Raw genomic sequence first — 18007 nt, forward strand, 5'->3', positions numbered from 1 at the left:
AGCCCTTAGAGACCTTCCTTGGCATCAGGGCCCTTGGTACTAGAAGTACCAGTTACAAGGGACTTATCTGGATGCCAGGGTCTGCCAATTGTGGATACAAAAGTACAGGTTAGGGAAAGAACACTGGTGCTGGGGCCTGGTTAGCAGGCCTCAGCACACTTTCAATTGTAAACATAGCATCAGCAAAGGCAAAAAGTCAGGGGGCAACCATGCCAAGGAGGCATTTCCTTACACGTGGGTAGGCCGAATGCCCACAACAGGAAATGCAAAATGGACACAACACATTTTCCCAAAGAAAACTGACATATGTTTTGGAAAGTGCCTAGCTGTGGATTTTGGCCTCTAGCTCAGCCGGCACTTAGGAAAACTTACCAAACCTGTGCATTTTTTTAAACTAGACACCTAGAGGAATCCAGGATGGGGTGACTTGTGGGGCTCTCACCAGGTTCTGTTACCCGGAATCCTTTGCAAACCTCAAAATTTGTCCAAAAAACACTTTTTCCTCACATTTTGGTGACAGAAAGTTGTGGAATCTGAGAGGAGCCACTAATTTCCTTCCACCCAGCGTTTCCCCAGGTCTCCTGATAAAAATGGTAGCTCACTTGTGTGGGTAGGCCTAGTGCCCACGACAGGAAATGCCCCAAAACACAACATGAACACATCACATTTTCCCAAAGAAAACAGACCTGTTTTTTGCAAAGTGCCTAGCAATGGATTTTGGCCTCTAGCTCAGCTGGCACCTAGGGAAACCTACAAAACCTTTGGATTTTTTAAAACTAGACACATAGGAAAATCCAATATGGGGTGACTTGTGGGGCTCTCACCAGGTTCTGTTACCCAATATCCTTTGCAAACTTCAAAATTTTGCTAAAAAATACTTTTTCCTCACATTTTGGTGACAGAAAGTTCTGGAATCTGAGAGGAGCCACAAATGTCCTTCCACCAAGCGTTCCTCCAAGTCTTCCACTAAAAATTGTACCTCACTTGTGTGGGTAGACCTAGCGCCAGTGTCAGGAAATACCCCAAAACATAATATGGACACATCACATTTTCCGAAAGAAAACAGAACTGTATTTTGCAAAGTGCCTAGCTGTGGATTTTGGCCTGTAGCTCAGCGGGAACCTAGGGAAATATACCAAACCTGTGCATTTTTGAAAACTAGACACTTCGGGAAATCAAAGATGGGGTGACTTATGGGGCTCTCACCGGGTTCTGTTACCCAGAATCCTTTGCAAACCTCAAAATTTGGCCCAAAAAAAACCTTTTTCCTCACATTTTGGTGACAGAAAGTTCTGGAATCTGAGAGGAGCTACAAATTTTCCCAGCGTTCCCCCAAGTCTACTGATACAAATGGTACCTCACTTGTGTGGGTAGGCTTAGTGCCCACGAAAGGAAATGCCCCAAAACACTATGTGGACACCTCAAAATGATCAAATACTAAACTACCTGTTTTTTGCGGGGGCCTGCATTTTTGGTCCTGGGCTCAGCAGTCATATAGGGAAACCTGCCAAACCCAAGCATTTCTGAAAACTAGACACCTGAGGGAATCCAGGGAGGTGTGACTTGCGTGGATCCCCAAATGTTTTCTTAACCAGAATCCTCAGCAGACCTCAAATTTAGCTAAACAATCACATTTTCCCACATTTCTGTGTGGGATCAGTGCACCAGGACAACTTTCCTACCACCCAACATTCCCCTCAGTTTCCCGGTAAAAAGTATAACTCACTTGTGTAGGTGGGCCAAGTGCCTGTGACAGGGAAGCGTCAAAATCATGTTAAAAATGAGGGGGAACCAAAGCAGGTCCAAAAGGGCAGTTTGAAAAAAAAAGAATTAGGCTGACAAGTGGGCCAGAATTTTTATCGGTATAAATGATGCCGGAAGGTTCCATCACATAAATGTGGGGAAAATGTGTGATTTCCAGCAAAGTTGGAGGTTTGCAGGGCATTGTGGGTCAGAAATTGGTGCAGGGTGCATTTGAAGCACACCACCCTGGAATCACCCAGATGCTTAGTTTTCAGATGTGTCTAGGTCTTGTGGATTTTTCGACATCGCAGCGTCCCAAAGTCTAAAAAGTGCAGCCCTTACCATTCCAAGTGGGAAGATTTTGAGAGTTAGCCAAGCTCTCATGGCCCAAATGTAAAACCAAAACCCAAAATAATCAAATGTCCTCTTGCTTGCCATGGGATAAGATGTTTTAGTGTATGGGGTCAGATTGGCCTAATGTAAATAGCCTGATTTGCCCCCAAGGGGGGCATAAATGTCCTAAAATAAATTTGCAAGGGTCGCTCCCCACATATAAAAAAATAAACAAAATAAAATCCCTGGTGTCTAGGGTTTTTTGCCCCCCCTGAGGGCAGATCTACATAATTACAATAGGCCAATCTGCCCCCATTGGAGGCAGAAATGGCCCACAACAAATATACCCACCCAGGGGAGCGACCCTTGCCTAAGGGATCGCTCTTGTCACATGAAACTGACATAAAACAAACCTGTGGTGTGTAGTGGTTTCTGCCCCCTCAGGGACATATTGGCCTAATAAAAATAGGCTGATCTGCCGCCAAGGGGGCAGAAATGGCCCAAATACAATTTGCCCCCCCCCCCCCCCCGGGAATGACCTTTGCCTAAGGGGTCGCTCCCCACATATAAAAAACTAAATTAAACACAAAGAAAATATATCCCTGGTGTCTAGGGGTTTCTCCCCGCTTGGGGGCAGATTGGCCTAACTATAATAGGCCAATCTGCCCCCGGGGGGGCAGAAAAGGCCTAAAAATATTTCCCCCCCCCCGGGGAGCAACCCTTGCCCAAGGGGCCGCTTCCCTTATGCATAAATATAACACAAAAAATTCCCTGGTGCCTACTGGGCATTTCTGCTGCCCAATCACATTGCGATCGGGCAGCAGAAATGCTTGCAGAGACATGAAAGGAAAGACCTTTCCTTTCCTTTCATGACTCTGCCTGCCAATCCTCCTGAGTGGAAGAGAAATGCTTTGCATTTCTCATCCGCATTGCTCTGGAAGCATGCTTCCAGCACTATGGGAGGTGACCTCTAATGAGGTCAGCTCACAATTGCGTGCTGACTTCATCAGAAGTCACAGGGGGAAGGATCGGGAGGGTCGGGTGGAAGGGGAAGCGATTCTCCTTCCATCCCTGATGGGGGGTGTGGGCCAGGTGCAGGACGAGCTGGGCTTGTCCTCGGCACACGGCAATTGTGGCCAAGGGCGAGCCCAGCTCATAGAAAGCACCCGAGGGGTTAAATCTGCCAATTAGGTGTAAGCCAATCATACCAATTTTAAAAGGGGGAGTACCTGCACTTTAGCACTGATCAGCAGTGATCAGAGTCCTAGAGCCAACAACAAGAGGTCAGAAAAAATAGGAGGAAGGAGGCAAAAAGTTTGGGGATGACCCTTGCAAAAAGGGTCATGTCCAACAAGTATCTTGCATACCAGTGGTGGTGCATACTACAGGCTTTCTCCTGTCAGGGCCAGGCAGCTGTACCCTGACTTCTGGGGCCTAAATGTCCTCTCCACCACATTTTGTGTCCTTCTGTGCCCTTCATTGTATGCCAGCTCTTTCACTGTTGTTGGGTTTGCCAAAAGGAGTCATCACCTTGGTCAGCTGCAAAGGAATGAGAGAAAATGTGTTGGTAATACATATATGTGGTTTTGTATGTTCAACGTTAGATGTTAGTTTTAGGGGGAGTGGTGACTCCAACTTGCTTCTGGTGTTGTGTGTGTTCCTGTTTTGCAGTATGGTTCCATTGGTTTGTGTTGATAGACATTACTATCATGGGTTGTGGCTCAGGGACCTGGTGAGTGTCATAATAATCCAAACTAACAGTTCAATCATGCCATGCATGTGTTGTGTTGTCCATATTTGAGGCTGTATCCTATTGTTAGTTTAAACTACCACCTCTTTGCACCACAGTAGTGTCAATGGTTTTGACACCATGGTAGCCCTACCAAGCCAAACTCAGGCCTCCTTGTTACCATGTGGCACTATGCATGCAGTACGACACTTTCTGACCCTTTGTGGTGGATGATGGCTGTGCCAGCCATCATGTGTAAAAGGGTGTGATTCACACAATTGAAGGTGTAGCAAAATAGGTGCAGTGGAATCTCCAAGGTTCCTTTGCATTATTTCTCACAGACACTTTCAACACATGCACAGTGCAGGTGTTGGGAGGGGGCACACCATATTGTTGCATGGGTGCCTATGTACGGTGCATGAAAGGTCAGGTATGTTTCAATACTCCCACAGAGTCCTACTATGGCATCCATTATCTTTACAGAATTGCTCCTACTGTGCGCCATGGTAGCCCTTTACGTGTATACAGTGCACACATGGTGGGGTTACAGGACGCTAAGGGGCGCATGTGAAGTGGCACTGGACTAGGTGCAGCACCAATTCTCATTTATCTGACCCATGGTCTTTCATGGCTGATGATGTTGTATTCCTATTTGTACGGCACAGTGCAGCAGACAGGTGAAGGTGCTCACTACAGGTACATCTGGTAGGTGTAGGTGATATGTAGTTGGTCAGGCCAACGCATGTGTGGCATTTGATATTGGTGCCACCAGAGGCTTGTTCACCATGACAAATGTGGGGCTGTGCCTATGTATGATTTCTTTACATTGACATGGCATGTGCCGCTCACATGGATGAGCAATTCATTGTTTGGTGTTATGTGTGTGAGATCAGTATTTAGTTGTCGACCAGTGGACACTTGTAGTGGTTTGGGCCTAGCTACTGTATGCAAATGGGGCATAGCTCCACATGTCCTTCACGTGGTGTGACAGTCAGGTTGTGGCTGTATTATGTTCATTTGTGTGTATGTGTGTGTGATGTGCAATGAATGCAGTGTAGTGTGGCATGTGGCATGTGTGTTGTTGTCTGTACATCTGTGTTTCCCTGCCCACATGTGTTTAGTGTGGTGTATGTCTGGTTTCTCCTACAAAGTTGGTGTGTTGACTGTTTACTGGTTGGTATTGTAGCTTACCTCTGAGTAGGCCACTGCCATATTGCCCATCCTGAAGCGCTCGTTGATGGTGGAATGCCGGATTATGTAGGCATCCTGGACGCTGCCTGGATATTTGGCTAGGGTGTTTGTGAAGTGTCCATGGTGGTCCACAATGGCCTGCACATTTATGGAATGGATGTGTTTGCGGTTCCTGTAGAGGTGTTCCATTGCAGCAGGTGGCACAAGTTGGACATGGGTGCAGCTCATTGCACCTAGCAATTTGGTAGAAACCTTGCTTGGTCTCCTGCTGCAGTTTCTGTGTATTGGATAGGCAGATGTGGTGGGGTGTGAGTCGTGTGATTTTATCCAGAACCTTTGGAAGGAAGGCCCAGAAGATGTCTGGGAGATACAACACACTTGTGCACCCCTTGTCTGGAATGATCCTGAAACTAGCACATGGAGGACTGTGAGGAGTTTGGTCATGGGTGGTATATTTGTTGGAGTTTCCACCCTTGCAGTGATGTCTGGTGCTATGTGGTGCAGCAGGCGTACAATGGACTCCCACTTCAGACAGTAGGTTCTGATGACATCTTGTTCCTGGAGCCAAAGGATGGTTGTGTGCTGTCAAAATATCCTTTCCCGCATTCTGGGCTGCCTTTGTGGCTGCTATGGTGAAGTTTGGAGTTGATGTGGCGATGCTGGAGGACTTGTTGTCGTCATTGTCACCTGGGGCGTGTGCCGAGCTGGAGCATTAATAGTACCATGTTGTCCAGGAGGTGGCTAATGCGCCTTCTGTGTTTTTTCCCTGAGTTGTGGTGTGTGGGCCTTATTTTAATGCCTGGTCTGACCAGAATGTGTCTATACTTGGTTCCAGGATCTCCTAATTCAATACCTTGGGTGACATTCCTTCAAATTACTCAGAAATCAATCGTGAGGCCAATCTTCATGCAGAGTACATTGATGAAGGCTCACAAATATCACAGGTTGAAAATGTGATGAAAACATTTTGGGGGTGATTCTGATTCTGGCGGGCGGCGGAGGCCGCCCGCCAGAATTCCGCCGCCATTATACCGCTCCGCGGTCAGAAGACCGCGGAGGGTATTATGAGTTTTTCCCTGGGCTGGCGGGCGGTCTCCAAAAGACCGCCCGCCAGCCCAGGGAAAAACTCCCTTCCCACGAGGATGCCGGCTCGTAATCGAGCCGGCGGAGTGGGAAGGTGCGACGGGTGCAGTGGCACCCGTCGCGTATTTCAGTGTCTGCAAGGCAGACACTGAAATACTTTGCGGGGCCCTCTTACGGGGGCCCCTGCCGTGCCCATGCCATTGGCATGGGCACGGCAGGGGCCCCCAGGGGCCCCGCGACCCCCCTACCACCATCCTGTTCATGGAGGCTTTCCCGCCATGAACAGGATGGCGGTAGGGGGGGTCAGAATCCTCATGGCTGCGGAGCGCGCTCCGCAGCCATGGAGGATTCAAACGAGCAGCGGAATGTCAGCGGGAGACCGCTGACTTTCCGCTTCTGACCGCGGCTGAACCGCCGCGGTCAGAATGCTCGTTGGAGCACCGCCAGCCTGTTGGCGGTGCTCCCGTGGTCGGTGGCCCTGGCGGCCACCGGCCGCCAGGGTCAGAATGACCCCCTTTGTAATGTGTTTTCAGACTAACCTGATATAGTCAAGGGTTTTAAATATAAGATTCACCTTAGATCTAATGCTAAACCGATTATTCATAAGGTACATCCCCTACCACTGAGTGCTATAGAATTGAAATCCACACTCAAAAACATATGCGCAGAAGGTGTCATAACACCCTGCGACACCTCAGAATGGGTTTCTCCCATTGTTGTAGCAAGAAAAAAGAATGGTGAGGCTAGACTTTGTGCAGATTTGCATTTGTTAAATAAAAATATTTTGGTCAATTGTCACACTCTTCTTAAGATTCATGAATTACTAGCCGAATTGGGAGGGTCAAAGACTTTTTCCATCATAAACTTGAGTTCAGCTTACCACCAAATACCACTTACAGCGGAATCACTAGAAGTTACCACATTTGTTATCCCTTTTGGAGTATTTAAGTACCTCAAATTACCATTTGGTTTAGCATCAGCAGCTCGCGTACTCCAGAAACTCATGGATAACCTTTGAAGGGCATTCTAGGGGTTCAGGACGATATTCTTGTTTTTTATCAAAGACAATACAATGTATTATCAGTGTTAGCCTGTGCAGACATGACAATAAGGAGAGACAAATGCAAATTTGGAACAAAACTATTTGAATAGTTAGATTATATGATCAGACTGGAAGGCATTAAACCCAAATTATCTTTGATCAAGGCTATTTGCGAAGCAGATCCTACAACAAATAGGGATGGCCGTTGGTCATTTTTAGGCTTAGCAGAATACAATGCTCGATTTGTACATGGCTAGCATAAACTGTGGACCCACTACGAGCCTTGTTAAGAAAAGGTGCCAAGTTCATATGGACAAATGAGTTGTGTCAAGTTTTTGATAAAATCAAAGGCATGTTTGTAGAAGCTCCTGCATTGCATCCTTTTCAAGATGACTGCAAGTGATTTATTACTGGGGGTGTGAGTGTTACTAGCTTAGGAGCAGTTTTATGACAATGGGTGTCAGGTAAGAAGCATACAATAGCTTTTGCTTCCAGGATGCTAAAAACGGCAGAAACACACTATAGTACTATAGAACGACAAGCCCTCGCTTGTGTTTGGGCAATCAATAAATTCAGAACCTATATTTGGGGGGACCTCTAATGCACATGCTAAAAGGTAGTGGTTTGGGAAAGGCATCAGCAAGTTTGGTACATTTGTTATCCAAACTACAAGAGTATTTTTCAATTTCAGCTTTATTTCGGTACAAAATACCATTAAAGCACAACTTACACAAGCGATGTTGATAAATACAAATACAATTTTTTTTTTTAAAACAGCAATCAGGTCCTCTAAATAATAAAAAGGATCAGCTAAATTACTGAAATATATCATAATGAGAATCTAAAATAGAGGTAAAAATATAATATTTATACAAAACCACAAAAAATCAATATTAAAACTAAGTAGTAGGTGCAAACCCTCTTAAGAGCAGCAAGTAGCTTACCATTGATGCTGTGCCTCACTTTCCAAAATCTATATATGATATAACATTACTAATGGCTACATTCTTCCATTGAAAAAAAAAACAGCTCATTGGTCAGAGCACATTTATGGACTTAAATAGTATACATTATACATTGCCAAATTGCCTCTAAGAATTTTGCCAATGCGCATGCCACAGTGCCGTGAGGGCTTGTTTTGCAGATCCTAAGGGCCAAAAGACGTTTCCTGAGGCGCAGGGATCTGCAAAGTGGAATAATCCAACGAGCTCTCTGCTTGGAATAGGCGGAAAAATGGAGTAGAACATGGGCAATGCACTCATTGGTTTTGCATCCCATTGGGCAAGAGTCTATAGGGCCATCAGATTGGTTCCATCTGGAAGTGAGAACACGTAACGGTAAAGATCCTATTCTAAATCTGACATAAAGTGCACGTGCTAATGGTGATATAATCAAATTCATATAGTGCTCAATTCATAATGGCACTTAACCAATAGGAAACTATCCGTCATGCTAGAAGAAAGAACCGATGTTAGCTTTTCTACTTGCAAACTTAGCCAGTATGCATATTTTTGGATCTGCGTAGCATTTTTTGGGAGATGAGAGGGATCTGAGGGGCGCCCAGCAAAGCACTCAGCCATGCTCTATATGGGACCAGGGTATCCATAGACTAGAGCCTAATCCAGTACAGCAATGGCCTTAGAGCAGATATGTCTGAGATAGAATGTAAATTCAGATCCATTCGAATGGGCAATATTGGGGGAGCTTAAAGGGATTTTTAACAAGGCTTTTATAAAGAAATTCTCTGCTCTCTCTACATCTTTCAGATTGCCATGTCCCATAGCTCTGCACCATATAAAGCCCCCTCTCTGACTTGGCTTGTATATATTTCCATTGCAGGAGTGATGAAGAATCTGGGGGATCTAGCCGCAAATCTCAAGATACCCCCTTCCTTTCATTTCAAACCCATTGAGCACTTCAACAGTTGGGCTGGCCATTTGTGTAACTCCTCCAGCCTGACTCCCAAGTAATCAAAGTTGTAAACTCTTTCTAATGTTTTGCCATCCAACAGTATCTTTTCCTCACTTTGTGTTTTATATCACAAAAAAACATATATTTGGTTTTGGTGGCATTTATTTGTAAACCGTACTCCCTACAGAATCGCATAAACTTCTCAACTAGCCTAGCAAGACCAGAAGCAGTTTGCGATAGCAGTAAGGTGTCATCAGCAAACAGTAAACATGGGGTCTTAGCCCCACCTACTTTAGGAGCATCATTGACACAATCAAATAAATTAGGAATACAAGCATTTATAAACAGTAAAAAAAGGTGTGGGAGCCAACACACATCCATGCCTCACCCCCTTCTGTATTGGAATCTCTCCGTTAGTTCAACGTTTGTTCCCCACCTTATTTCGGCATAGCTCTTGGAGTATAATTCTTGAATCAACTTTAACAGAGGTTCCGAGACTCCGGCCCTACCTAAAACCTCCCACAGTTCGTGTTCAGGGACTAAATCGAAAGCAGATTTGAGGTCCACAAAGACAACAAAAAGTCTCCCAGCATCCACGTCCATTGTCTTCCATTTAATTGTAAGGAAGCAGAAGACCTGGTCAACTGTGCTTCTCTTCTGTCTAAAACCCGCCTGCAGATGGCTTAGGGCATCATTTTCCTCTCTCCAGTCCTTGAGTCTGCTCAGGACCTAATAGGAAAATATTTTTTGCAGGTTGTCTAACAGACTAATTGGTCTGTAATTGCCCGGAACTGATGAATCCCCTTTTTTGTAGATGGGAACGATTATCACTCTTTTCCGAGACCGGGGAAGGTTATCCCCCACCAAAACATCATTAGACACTGGGTTTATAGAGGGGTCCTAGTAGTTAAGATAGAATTTAAACAGATCAGAAGGGATTCCATCTAATCCAGGCGCCTTTCCTGGTTTTTAGACTGTAGCCGGGCGATCCCGGCTACAAGCGAGTCGGATGACGTATCGGACGAGGCCGATACGTCATTTCCGTGTCTTCCCGTTGCCGGGGAGACGCGGCGCGAACGAGGCAGGCGGGACGGCGTTGCCCGGGAAACGAAGTCAGTTTCCCGGGATGGAGGACAACAAAAGGGAGACGCGCTGGGAGAGAGGAGGAGAGACAGAAACACGGAGACCGCGACACAGGAGGAGAGCGAGGAGGAACGAAGGAACAGGAGGAGAGAAGCAGACGAGGACCAGGAGGAGGGAGAGAGAGAAGAAGAACACCAGAGCCGGGGAGAAGGGGACCAACAGGAGGACCACTACAAAGCCAGCCACGACCCTGGAGGGTTGTGGCTAAACAAGGTACGGTCCTTTTGGACAAAAAGAAGGGAAATTGGAGGAAAGGGGACTGGGGAGGGGTTATAGAGGAGGGTTGGACAGGGAGGTAGAAGGAAGGGCACTATCATTATCACACCAGTGTCACTTATTCCTGCACTAAGAATAGATGTGGTCACACTATTCCCTAAAAACTCCTCACCGGCACCAACCCCCTCCCTTTGTGTTTACCGCTTCCCAGTCCAGAGATGAGAGAGGGGAGAGCCCCAATTATAAACCAATACTTACCTTAGCGTTTTCCCTTCTGTTTCCGGCATCACCCTGGATTCCGACGAGCGAGCAAGAAAGATGGGTCACCTGTAAAACAAGAAGCACGAACATAAAAACACGAACCTGGGAAAAGATACGGAAGAAGAACAGAACGACTGAGAAAGACAATAACACTTGTGGTTTTGTTAACATATCCTACTTCCCATATAACTAAAAATAAACCACTTACCACTAACAAAATAACGCTTCAGTGGTCTTCATACTGTTCGACCTGCCACAGTGGTGTCAGAAGTGGGATCTTGACCTGTGCGGCCTCCTTGCAGTAATCGAACAGTATAACAATGAGTGACAAACCCTCGTTGGAGGATATGATAAAGCAATTGGCCGAGGGCCAACGCCATCTACAGCTGGTGTGGGAAGCACACCAGCGAGAAGCTAAAGAGGACAGGGAAGCATTACAGTCGGCTTTGAAAAGTCAGGCGACCATCCTTGCGAATAATCAACTGGTCCATGAGACGGCCATGAAAAAATTGACTGAGACTATTGCTAGTAGTAAAGTTCACCCCAATGTTCCCAGTTCCGTGTTACAGAAATATCAAGATGGAGAAGACCCCGAAGCCTTTTTTACTAATTTTGAGAGAGTGGCGTCATCCGCTCAATGGCCTGAGGATAGATGGGGTCAGTATGTCGCCCCCTTACTTACCGGGATATTACAAGCAGCATATCAAGCAGCAAACCCGGGTGGAACCACGCCATACCAAGAGATAAAGACTAGTATCTTAGAACGTGTGGGACATGACACGGAATACTATAGGGTTAAATTTAGGAAAATCAAATGGGGACCAAATGAAGATCCCCGAACCTTTTATTATAGGGTAAAGGATTGGGCCTTAAAATGGTTGGGCTCTTCCGGAAATAGTAGGGAGGACATGATCCAAACAATTGTCCTTGAACAATATTTAAGAGTCCCTGCCTACCACCACAAAGCACTGGATCCGTCAACATCCAAAGGTGACTACTGACATGGCAATTGACCTAGCATGTGCTTATCATCGCTCCACCGATGTATGAAGTATATCAACCCGACCCAGCCTAAAGCCAGGGCCTTCCAATCCTAAAATCACGCCAAGAAACCTTTCGGAGGAACCAGTTCCTCACCGATTGCCGGATCCTCCACCGATAGCCGGACCCCAATGTTACAGCTGTGGGGAATGGGGCCACATTGCCCGAATGTGCCCCAGAAAACAGGATAGTAGTGAGCCAATGGAAATCGGGGTTACTAGGCGACGGGTATTGTGTACCGGAAGAGGTAATCAGAAGTTTAAACAGACTCTGAAGGTCAACGGGAAAACAGTATGGGCCCTTATTGATTCAGGGTGTAGCCAGTCGGTGGTGAGAAAAGACTTAGGGGGTCATTCTAAGTCTGGCGGGCGGCAGAGGCCGCCCGCCAGACTTCCCCCTCCAAAATACTGCTCCGCGGTCGAAAGACCACTGAGGGTATTTTGGGATTTGCCCTGGGCTGGCGGACGACCGCCAAAAGGCCGCCCGCCAGCCCAGGGCAAATCATCCTTCCCACGAGGACGCCGGCTCAGAATTGAGCCGGCAGAGTGGGAAGGTGCGACGGGTGCAGTGGCACCCGTCGCGTATTTCAGTGTCTGCATAGCAGACACCGAAATACAAAGTGGGGCCCTCTTACGGGGGCCCCTGCAGTGCCCATGCCATTGGCATGGGCACTGCAGGGGCCCCCACGGGCCCCGCGGCACCCCCTACCGCCATCCTGTTCATGGCGGTAGGGGGTGTCAGAATCCCCATGGCGGCGGAGCGAGGATTCACAAGGGCAGCGGAAAACCGGCGGGAGACAGCCGGTTTTCCGCATCTGACCGCGGCCGAACCGCCGCGGTCAGAATGCCCTGCGGGGCACCGCCGGCCTGTCGGCGGTGCTCCCGCCGACCCTGGCCCCGGCGGTCTCTGACCGCCGGGGTCAGAATGACCCCCTTAGTAACCATAGTAGATAAAGGAACAGAGCAATGGATGAATATATGTTGCATACACGGAGACAAAGAGCAATACCCTTTATAAGACATCACAGTAGAATGGGGAAAACACCGGGATGTCCTACCGATGGGTATAATGACCGATCTGATTGAGGAGTGTATCATCGGAACTGATTATGAACATTTCCAAGAAATACTGGATTATGTTCGACAACCCAAACTGATACAGGATTGGTGGAGAGACGCTCCTTTTTCTGATAGCAGTATAGAAAGCCCCACAATCCGTAGGAAGTTATCACGCAGAGAGAAACGAGTAGAAAAATTGAATTACTTGGGAAAAGAGAGATCAGGACCGAGCACAGGCATTATTGCAGAAACCCATGAAGTCCCTGTCAGTTTTCCCCATCAACAAAGAGAAGATCCCTCTCTCGCCCACGCCTGGAAGTCGGCTAGAGAAGAAGAAACCGAAGAGGTGGGTCCCTACTTCCTCATTAAGAAAAATCTCTTATACCGGATAACCACTACTGGTACCGGGGAACATAAACAACAATTAGTGGTACCCGATCATTATAGAAATCAGGTCCTAACGATGGCACATTGTCAACCCGGTGGGGGTCATTATGGGTGGGAAAAAACAGAAGAATATCTCCTTAGACGGTTCTATTGGCCGGGAGTGTTTGCCCACATACGTAAATATTGTTCCCAATGTCCCAGGTGCCAACTCACTGAACCCGGTAGACCTAAAAAAGCACCTCTGATGCCCCTACCCATCATAGACATCCCATTCAGTAAGATAGGAATGGATCTGATTGGGCCTGTAGTACCATCCACAAAGGGTCACACGTATATCCTAGTCATGGTTGACTATGCCACACGATACCCTGAGGCCGTTCCCTTAAAAAGTATGACAACCAAAACAGTGGCCCAAGCAATGATAAACATTTTTTCTCGAGTTGGGTTCCCGCATGAAATACTCACCGACCAGGGAACTTCTTTTATGTCTACTCTCATGAAGCAAATATGCAAGACCTTAGGTATTTCCCAAATCCGTACGTCGGTATATCATCCCCAGACAGATGGACTAGTGGAACGATATAACCGAACAATAAAAACCTTACTGAAAAAATTGATGGAAGAGTCAGGGAGAGACTGGGATCAAAAATTACCCTTAGTATTATACGCTATTCGAACACATGAACAGTCCTCTACAGGCCACAGCCCATTTGAGCTTGTGTTCGGAAGACAGCCGAGATCTCTTCTTGACATGGCCATTGAAACATGGGAGGAAGAGGCAGAAGAAGGGGGAAGGCCCCTTCTAGAATATGCCCACAATTTAAGGTCTCAGTTACAAGGTCTATGGGATGCGGTCAAAGTGAATATGGAACAAGCTCAAAACATTCAAAAACAATATTATGATCGCGGGAGTAAGTTAAGGGTTTTACAACCAGGAGATCAGGTTTTAATAATGTGTCCAACCTCAGAACAAAAACTAATCGCCAAATGGCAGGGTCCCTATAAGATAATAAGAGCAGTTTCTCCTGTTACCTACCTGGTTGAACTATCGAACACTCCCCAGAAATCACAGATTTATCACATAAATCTCCTTAAAAAATGGGAAGAACCAGACAACTCGAACACTGCCAGAGTGTTGGCAGGATTCCTATATCCGAATAACAAGTTAAGTATTGAGTTCTGTCCAACCGAACACAGCACTGGGGAAGGTCTACCCACAGTAAATGAGACCTTAACCAGATCAGAGAAGGAACAGGTATACAGCTTACTAGAACACTTCCGGAATTTTTTTTCCGCATTACCGGGTAAAACCACCTTGATAACCCATAAAATAAGAACTACACCAGGGAAAATTGTGAGGTTACGGCCGTATCGTATTCCGGAGGCGAGGAAACAGATTATGGAGGCTGAAATACAGAAAATGTTAGAACAAGGTGTGATTGAACCATCAAATAGTCCCTGGTGCTCCCCGGTTGTTTTGGTGCCAAAACCCGATGGTACTATTAGATTCTGTATTGATTTCAGGAAGCTTAACGAAAACTCCATGTTTGACACATATCCTATACCCAGAGTTGATGACGTATTAGAGAAGCTAGGAAAAGCCAAATATATGTCTACTTTAGATTTGACGAAAGGGTATTGGCAGATTCCCTTAGCCCCAGAGGATAAAGAGAAAACAGCGTTTGCCACTCCGTCAGGTCTTTATCAGTTCACGGTGCTACCATTTGGTCTTCATAGAGCACCAGCTACATTCCAACGGTTAATGGATAAACTCTTAAACCCCTTTCAGTCTTTTGCAGCAGCCTACCTAGACGATGTAGTGATTTTTAGTGAAACCTGGAACGATCATCTAAAACATTTACACCAGGTTTTCCACACTCTTATCACCGCTGGATTAACTGCCAATCCTAAAAAGTGCGTCATAGGAACACCCGATATATCCTACTTGGGCTACAAAATTAGTCAAGGGAGCCTAAAACCTCAAACAAAAAAAGTAGAGGCCATTCTCAATGCACCTAAACCGACAACAAAGAAAGAGTTACGCTCCTTCTTAGGGTTGGTAGGCTACTATAGAAGATTCATACCTGATTATTCTACCTTGGCCGCCCCTCTCACGGACCTTCTGTCTAAATCCCATCCTAATAGACTAGCACCCTTTTCGGATCAACAGGAAAACAGCTTTGAACAACTAAAGTCCTACATGACCAAAGACCCAATACTCCGGTGCCCGGATTTTTCGAAACCTTTTCATCTCTATACTGATGCCTCGGATGTGGGTTTAGGGGGAGTTTTGGCCCAACCTGACGGGGAAGGTAGGGATCACCCGGTAGTATATGTCAGTAGGAAACTGTTTCCCCGGGAACAACACTATCCGACCATTGAAAAATAATGTCTGGCCATTAAATGGGCCGTGGATACATTACAATATTACCTTCTAGGCCGACCTTTTATCCTCTTTACGGATCATGCTCCCCTCACGTGGTTGTCTGCCCATAAGGATACCAATGCTCGGATTTTGATGGTTCCTTGAACTGCAACCATTTTCATTTCAGGTCCGTCACATCCCAGGCCACCAACAGGCCCCGGCTGACTATTTATCTCGCTTCCCTGACTCTGCTACGGTCCTCGAGCAGGACCTTTCATGGGGAGAGGTGTGTAGCCGGGCGATCCCGGCTACAAGCGAGTCGGATGACGTATCGGACGAGGCCGATACGTCATTTCCGCGTCTTCCCGTTGCCGGGGAGACGCGGCGCGAACGAGGCAGGCGGGACGGCGTTGCCCGGGAAACGAAGTCAGTTTCCCGGGCTGGAGGACAACAAAAGGGAGACGCGCTGGGAGAGAGGAGGAGAGACAGGAACACGGAGACCGCAAGACAGGAGGAGAGCGAGGAGGAACGAAGGAACAGGAGGAGAGAAGCAGACGAGGACCAGGAGGAGGGAGAGAGAGAAGAAGAACACCAGAGCCTGGGAGAAGGGGACCAGCAGGAGGACCACTACAAAGCCAGCCACGACCCTGGAGGGTCGTGGCTAAACAAGGTACGGTCCTTTTGGACAAAAAGAAGGGAAATTGGAGGAAAGGGGACTGGGGAGGGGTTATAGAGGAGGGTTGGACAGGGAGGTAGAAGGAAGGGCACTATAATTATCATACCAGTGTCACTTATTCCTGCACTAAGAATAGATGTGGTCACACTATTCCCTAAAAACTCCTCAACGGCACCAACCCCCTCCCTTTGTGTTTACCGCTTCCCAGTCCAGAGATAAGAGAGAGCCCCAATTATAAACCAATACTTACCTTAGCGTTTTCCCTTCTGTTTCCGGCATCACCCTGGATTCCGACGAGCGGGCAAGAAAGATGGGTCACCTGTAAAACAAGAAGCACGAACATAAAAACACGAACCTGGGAAAAGATACGGAAGAAGAACAGAACGACTGAGAAAGACAATAACACTTGTGGTTTTGTTAACATATCCTACTTCCCATATAACTAAAAAAAAAACACTTACCACTAACAAAATAACGCTTCAGTGGTCTTCATACTGTTCGACCTGCCACATAGACCTTGATGGATATCTCAGTTTCCCTAAGGGTAAATGGTGTAAGCCTACCTACATAGGAAGGGGCACATGCTTGTGGACTGTTATTGGAGTGTGTCTTTTAAAAGCAATGTTAATACGAAAAGCTTGCAATATATTGTGTGATGAAGCTGCATAGAAAATGTGTTAACATAGAAAATAATGTACGCGTTTCAAATGTGCCCACGGGGAGTGGTCACTAATGTATACGAAAACTAATTGCAATCACCAATGTATACAAAAACCAATTGCAAAGGCTTGTTAATTCTGAATTATTATGTAATAATGTTTGAATTTGTATTAGTATATCATAATTAGGGTTATGTGTTAAGAATCTGCTTTATTAATTTAGCGAGGGCTTGGGCCTAGCTGCCTGGCCTCATATTGGCTTGCATTTTCTAACGTGTAGTGTGCTGTTTTTCCTGAAGGACACAAAGCTGTATTTTTCCAGGAGTTATATATATGTAGCCGTAGTAAATTCTCTCTCATGAGAACCGGCTTGCTCAAGGCGATGTTCTTGCTAGATGCAACAGTGTAATTTGTAACAGGTGCAAGGTTAACCGTACTAGGAGAAGACAATGAAGGCACTAAGTGGAGCGCAAAGTGTAACATTTTCTACCTGACAATCCAGCAGTTGGAGACGTCAAAAATGTGGACCAATCTGTAATGTGGGAACTGTGAACTTTGGAAAATTCTAGCAACATGCTTACTAAATTATTGGTCAGAGATAATGATGCACCAAACTTTATCCAATGAGGAATTAGGGAATAGTTAGACAGTTTTGATTTAACGGCGTGACCCGAGGAAAACGGGTCCACTTCCACTTTAACTTTGACTTTTGCCATTTGCCGTTCCTTCTGCTATGAGACTTTTGCTAGAGGACTTTTGCTAGTTGCCATATATTAGTTTAGTTGTCCTGTCACTTTAAGCCATCCTCTACCCCATTCTTGCCTGATGCTAACTTCTCCTCTATCTGAGGGAAGTAATCCGTTCCTTAGCTATGCTATCTTGAGACTTTGCCCTGTCCTATCTCTGCTGATGGTGAATTGACTGATGTCCTGAGGACGAAGACTGACGCTGCTTGCTGATCTGTTGCTTTGGTAACTATCTGATGCAAACTGTGATTGTCTGTTTGCCTTTTCTTTCTGGGTACCAACTGCTATTTTGATAGAGGCCTTAGTTTAGATGTTTTCCAAATTCGTGTTCACTAAATGTTTTGCATGAAGCCCAACATGCTAATGCTAATTTGAGTTTAGTTAAGGCGGTCAATAAAACCTTGTGCAAATAGACAAATGATT

General features: G+C 46.3%; 1 long non-coding RNA gene across 1 annotated transcript in view; it reads right to left on the bottom strand.

Annotated features, from left to right (window-relative positions):
• LOC138301931 (uncharacterized) overlaps positions 1-16499 on the bottom strand; it is a 148389-nt gene extending 131890 nt beyond the window's left edge. Inside the window, exons 1-2 of the long non-coding RNA XR_011205171.1 lie at positions 16430-16499; positions 10650-10718 (exon numbers count right to left, since the gene is read on the bottom strand). This is a non-coding gene — a long non-coding RNA (uncharacterized lncRNA). The remainder of the gene's footprint in view (positions 1-10649; positions 10719-16429) is intronic.
• Between the last annotated feature and the right edge of the window lie 1508 nt (positions 16500-18007).

The sequence above is a fragment of the Pleurodeles waltl genome, chromosome 6, assembly GCF_031143425.1.
Source record: "Pleurodeles waltl isolate 20211129_DDA chromosome 6, aPleWal1.hap1.20221129, whole genome shotgun sequence".
NCBI lineage: Eukaryota > Metazoa > Chordata > Amphibia > Caudata > Salamandridae > Pleurodeles > Pleurodeles waltl.